The 6,000-nt window shown below is 37.0% G+C and overlaps 1 protein-coding gene across 1 annotated transcript in view; it reads left to right on the top strand.

Annotated features, from left to right (window-relative positions):
- PPM1E (protein phosphatase, Mg2+/Mn2+ dependent 1E) overlaps window positions 1-6,000 on the top strand; it is a 208,142-nt gene that overhangs the window by 79,243 nt on the left and 122,899 nt on the right. The window lies entirely within an intron of this gene.

The following is a 6,000-nucleotide window of genomic DNA, read 5'->3' as shown; positions in this document are numbered from 1 at the left end:
AAGATAGATCACTTACTGGGGCATAAAGCAGCCCTCCATAAGTATAAACAAATAGAGATCATCCCATGCACACTTTCAGATCACAATGCTATGAAACTTGAAATTAACCACAGGAAAAAGTCTGGAAAACCTCCAAAAATGCGGAGGTTAAAAACCACCCTACTAAAGAATGATTGGGCTAATCAGGCAATTAGAGAAGAAATTAAAAAATATATGGAAACAAATGAAAACGAAATTACAACAATCCAAATCTCTGGGATGCAGCAAAGGCAGTCCTAAGAGGAAAGTATATTGCAATCCAGGCCAATTTCAACAAACTAGAAAAAGCGCAAATTCAAAATCTAATGGAGCACCTACTGGAACTAGAAGGGAAGCAGCAAGAGCACTCCAAACCCAGCAGAAGAAAAGAAATAATAAAGATCAGGGCAGAAATAAACAACATAGAATCCAAAACAGTTGAGCAGATCAGTGAAACCAAGAGTTGGTTCTTTGAAAAAATAAACAAAATTGATAAACCTCTAGCCAGGCTCCTCAGAAAGAAAAGAGAGAGCACCCAGAAAGCCCCCTTGATTTTCTACACTAGACATTTTGGGGGCTTGTCTTTCTGGTGTAGTTCCCAAGGATTAGAGTATCTTGTGGAGTACTCCAGTATTCATAGCAGCACTTTCAACAATAGCCAAATCATGGAAAGAGCCTAAATGTCCATCAACTGATGAATGAATCAAGAAGATATGGTGTGTGTATATATATATATATATATATACACACACATATATATATATATATATATATATATATATATATATATATACATACAATGGAATACTATAAGGCAATGAGAAAGAATGAAATCTGGCCATTTGTAGCAACATGAATGGAACTCGAGGATGTCATGCTAAGTGAAATAAGTCAGGCAGAGAGGGACAGATACCATATGCTTTCACTCATAAGTGGAAGAGGAGAAACTTAACAGAGGACCATGGGGGAGGGGAAGGGGAAAAATTGTTAAGGAGATGGAGAGAGGCAAACCGTAAGAGACCCTTAAATACTGAGAACAAACTGAGGGTTGAAGGGGGTGGGGGAGAGGGGAAGAGGGGGTGATGGGCATGAAAGAGGGCACTTGGTGGGATGAGCACTGGGTGTTGTATGGAAACCAACTTGACAATAAACTATAAATGAAAAGAAAGGAAGAAAGAAAGAAACAGAAAAAGAAAAAACATATCTTGTGGGGTACAAAATCTCACCCCTCTGAGAGAATCTCCTGGCATCCAGAGATGCTTCCCTATTTTAGGTTGCCTAGTCAGAGGTAGGGCTTCTGGTGAGATTGTGTCTCTGTGCCTCCTACCTGTCTTGATGTGGTTCTTTTATCCTTTGTTGTAGTGGAGCATCTTAGCTAGTTTTCAGTTCTTTTTGAGAGAGAATTGTCTCATATTTAGCTATAGATTTTGGGTGCCCATGGGAGGAGGTGGGTTTCAGAATCTTCTTATGCTCCCTTTTTGGAATCCCCTCTGCCTGTTTTTTTTCATACTTTTAAGTAAAAAGCATAGTTTAATACAAAATTAGAACAGACATCTCTGGAGATAATAGATAAAAATAAAAGTAACGAAACCTTTATAATAGAGTGTAGACCCCTCCAAATCAGATTAACTCTATGTGGTTTATGAATATTTTCTCCTAGACTGTTGGTTACCTTTCCATCCTTTCCCCCCCAAGTTTGTTTTTAAAAATTATTTTATTTTAGAGAAAGAGGGAGCAAGTGAGGGAGAGGGGTAGAGGAGAGAGAGAGAATCTTGAGCAGGCTCCATGCTCAGTGCAGGGCTCTACATGGAGCTTGATCTCATAACCCTGGGATCATGAGCTAAGCTGAAATCAAGAGTCAGATGCTCAACCAAATAAGCCACCCAGGAGTCCCCAAATTTTAATTTTTAAAGGAATCTTGTGACACCTGGCTGGCTCAGTTGGTAGAGCATGCAACTCTTGATCTCGGAGTTTTAAATTTGAACCCCATGTAGGGTGGAGAGATTACTAAAAATAGAAAGAAAAAAAATCTTAAATAAAAATCAATCCACCCAGCGTGGAGCTCAGAGTCACAACTCTGAGATCCAGAGTCACATGCTCCACCAACTGAACAGGCCAGGCACCTCACCTTTTCATCCTTTTAAAATAATATTTTGCGGAGCAAAATTCTTAAGTTTCATGAATCTTAGACTCTAACTTTTTGAGGAACTTCCATACTGTTATCCATAATGGCTATACCAATTTGTATTCCCACCAACTGTACACAAGGGTTTCCCTTTCTCCACATCTTCACCAATACTTGTTATCTTTTGACTGTTTTTTTTTTTAATTAAAAATTTTTGTTTATTTTGAGATAGAGAGCACAAGCAAGTGTGAGTGGGACAGAGAGAGAGGAAGACAGAATCCCAAGCAGGGTCACATTGTTGGTACAGAGCCCAGTGTGGGGCTTGGTCTCACAAACCATGAGATCATGACCTGAGCCAAAATCAAGAGTCACTTGATCCAACTTAACCACTGAGTCACACAGGCACCCATCTTTTGACTTTATGATAATTGCAGTTCTTTTAGGTATGAGATGATATCTTTGCAATTTTGATTTGCATTTTCCTAATGATGAATATTTTGAAAATCTTGTATACCTGTTGGTCATCTGTATGTCTTCTTTAGAAAAATGTCTATTCATGTCTTTTGCCCATTTTTAATCAGTTTGTTTTTTTGTCACTAAGTTGTATGAGTTCCTTATATATTTTGAATATTAACCTCTTATCAGATATATGACTTGCAAATTTTCTACCCATCTATAGGTTAGCTTTTAATTTTGTTGATGGTTTCCTTTTCTGTGCATAAACATTTTAGTTTTATATAGTCCAGTCCCACTTATTTATTTTTGTTTTTGTTGTCTGCATTTTTGGTGTCCAAAAAAATCATTGACAATTTATTTATTTTGCCAATTTATTCATTTTTGAGAGACAGGGAAAGAACAGGGGAGGGGAAGAGTGAGGGAGACACAGAATCTGAAGCAGGCTCCAGGCTCTGAGCTGTCAGCACAGTGCCTGATGTGGGGCTCGAACTTGTGAACCACAAGATCATGACCTGGGCTGAAGTGGACGCTCAAATGACTGAACCACCAGGTTCCCCTAAACTTTGTATTTTTTATAGTCAGGGAGGAGTAAGTTTTTTTAAACTGAAGGACAGTTGACATGTAATATTGGATTTGTTTTGGATGTACAATATAGTGATTTGATACTTATATATGTTACAAAATGGTCACTGTATAGGTCTAATAACCATCTGCCACCATGCAAAGTTGTTGTATTATTGACTACATTTCCTGTGCTGTATATTATATTCCCCTGTCTTACTTTGTACCTGGAGGATTAAGATTGTTCCTCTTAATCCTCTTGACCTATTTCATCCATCTCCTCATTCTTCTTCCCTCTGGCAAACATCAGTTTGTTCTCTGTGTATGTGAGTCTGTTTGTATCTTGTTTGTCTTGTGTTTCACATTCCACATCTAAGTGAAATAATATAGCATTTGTCTTTCTATATCTGATTCCTACATTCAAGCCCCCTTTCCAGTAGTTGCCACTGAGGGACCAGAATATTATGCGTATTTGGTATAGGTATACACACTTTAGGTGCTTGATTTAACTTAGTTTAGGGCAAGGTGAGTACTTTTCCAGTGTAACAGAAATAAACTCCCTTGATTGAAGAGCAAATATTAGGGCCTCAGGAATCTGGTAGAAGACATGTAAATAGAATAATAACTGAAGTCTTCTTTAATACTGAAGGGAACTTAATTTTTGAAAGTTGGTGAGGTTGGTAAAAGTATTTTCCTGGACTTATTAACTCTTATTGTTTGCTAGAGGCAGGGATGGGAGTGGGTAGAACAGTGTTAAAAATGTCCTTTCCCAAATTGCTCCCTCATTCTGTTTGAAATTATACCAGTTATTTAAGTCAGGTGCCTTTTACTATGAACTAATTTAATCAGCTAGCATTTCTAATAACTAACTAAAATGCATCAAGGTAATGAGCTTTTGAAAGGAGGTTAAGGAGAAAGGAAGGGATAGTTTTTAAAGCATTTATAGCATAAGTTGTTGATGACGGCAAGGCTTTAAGTGGGAGTTGAGTGGCAGTGTCAGGGAGAGTCTGGCAGGAAGAAGACAAACAGCCCAGATAGAGATGAGGATTATGAAAAAAAGAGATGGAAAGAAAGCTCTGATAATGGAGGTGGATCAGTAACAAGAGCAGTGAAAGTGAAAAACAGATCAAAGAAGTGAGGCATTGAAACATGGCACTGAGTAAAATAAACAAGTATGTGATAGGAGAAGGCATTATAAAACATGAGCAGCAGTGTGGGTTGTTTACCTAGAAGTATTGTTGCTAAATCTGATTTTTTTTTGGAGAGTTCCAAATCAATCACTGTCTCTCTTCCTCTCTTTCTCATTCTTTAAAGCAAGAGGGAATAGGAGCCTGCTTCTTATTTTGTTACGGGTTTAGCTGATAATTATGTTTAGGACAACTTAGGTATATTAACTATATTGTTAACTGGTAGGAAGAACATCAAGTTGGAGCCTGTTTCTGTTCCCCTTCTATTCTGGCCTTATACTATGATTGTTTCCTAAAATGACAGTGTGTTCACATTCCTAAAGGTATAGCCCATGGGCATTTGTATAATTGCTCTTTGATTAAAATAATTCATATTTTAAATACTGATTGGTCATGAATAGAAAATGTGAAAATTTGGATCTTTATAGATGATTCTTTTCTGGAATACAGTGTGCTTTTTGTTTTTCTTTCTGTAGGGCAATTCTAACAAGCATAACTTTAAGCCTCTGTTGATAATCAAAACTATATTAGACAGGTCTGCTGTAGTACCAGGACTTGCTGTTGGAAAATAAAGACTGTAATTGATTCTGTTGTTCAGGGTCTGTAACAACTGCAGGCTGTCAAAGTCAGTTGCCCTACTCTCTCCTCTTTGTCACTAATAAAATAGTGGGGAATCAGAATGTTGTGAAAAAGTATGTTAGGAATGAGTTCTGATTATTCTTGCTCTTCTTGTTTGACCTAGGGCAAATTGTTCTAGCTTACTTTTTTCTGATTTTCAAAATGAGGATAATATTTCTCTTAACTATGTCAAAGCATTGTTTGTGTATCACGTAATATAGTATATATGAGGACTTCTTAAACTATAAGGGCAACATATAAAAATGAGGTCATAGCCTCATTTTTGTTAACCCAAGGAGAATTGTTTTTAGTTGAAGACAAGCTGAAGTGGGCATATTCCTGTCCTGTAAGCACTTATGATAAATTGTTCAAGAAATGGAATGAGCAGGAAAGGAACTATAAATGTAATGGGAAAACAATCATGTGGGTATTTGCCTGAAAGGCAGACTTACTTGAAATTCCAGGCACAGAAATAGTTTCTGAGGATTGTGATTATGCTGTTCTCTGAATGATTTAGGTAAAAGAGAAAAGACCTCTTTTAATAATTAGATATGCTTTATATCAAAGTATAACAGTAATGAATATAGGAGAATGGTTCTTTCTTATGCATTTGTAGTTATCTTTTGAAATTTGGAAATAGCATTGCCTCTACTATTTGTATTGCCTATTGCTTGTTTGGCTCTTTTATTTTTTCCTTTAGGAAATTATATTTTGTGTATTTTTTAATTATTGTAGAACAATTGTTTTAAAATTAAGCATAAACTAGATTAAATATAGATAAGGTGTGAAATTTAATTTTCATACAAATTCAAAAATTTTTTAAATTTTTATTTATTTTTGAGAGAGAGAGAGAGAGAGAGAGAGAGAGTTCAAGTGGGGGAGGGGCAGAGAAAGGGGGAGATACAGAATCCAAAGCAGGTTCCAGGCTCTTAGCTGTCAGCACAGAGCCTGACAGCACAGAGCAGGGCTTGAACTCACAAACCATGAGATCATGACCTGAGCCAAAGTCGGAGGCTTAGCTGACTGAGCCAACCA

The sequence above is a fragment of the Suricata suricatta genome, chromosome 17 (assembly GCF_006229205.1).
Source record: "Suricata suricatta isolate VVHF042 chromosome 17, meerkat_22Aug2017_6uvM2_HiC, whole genome shotgun sequence".
Lineage (NCBI taxonomy): Eukaryota > Metazoa > Chordata > Mammalia > Carnivora > Herpestidae > Suricata > Suricata suricatta.
Note: the sequence above shows the minus strand (reverse complement) of the source record. Positions and strands in the feature narration are given on the sequence as shown.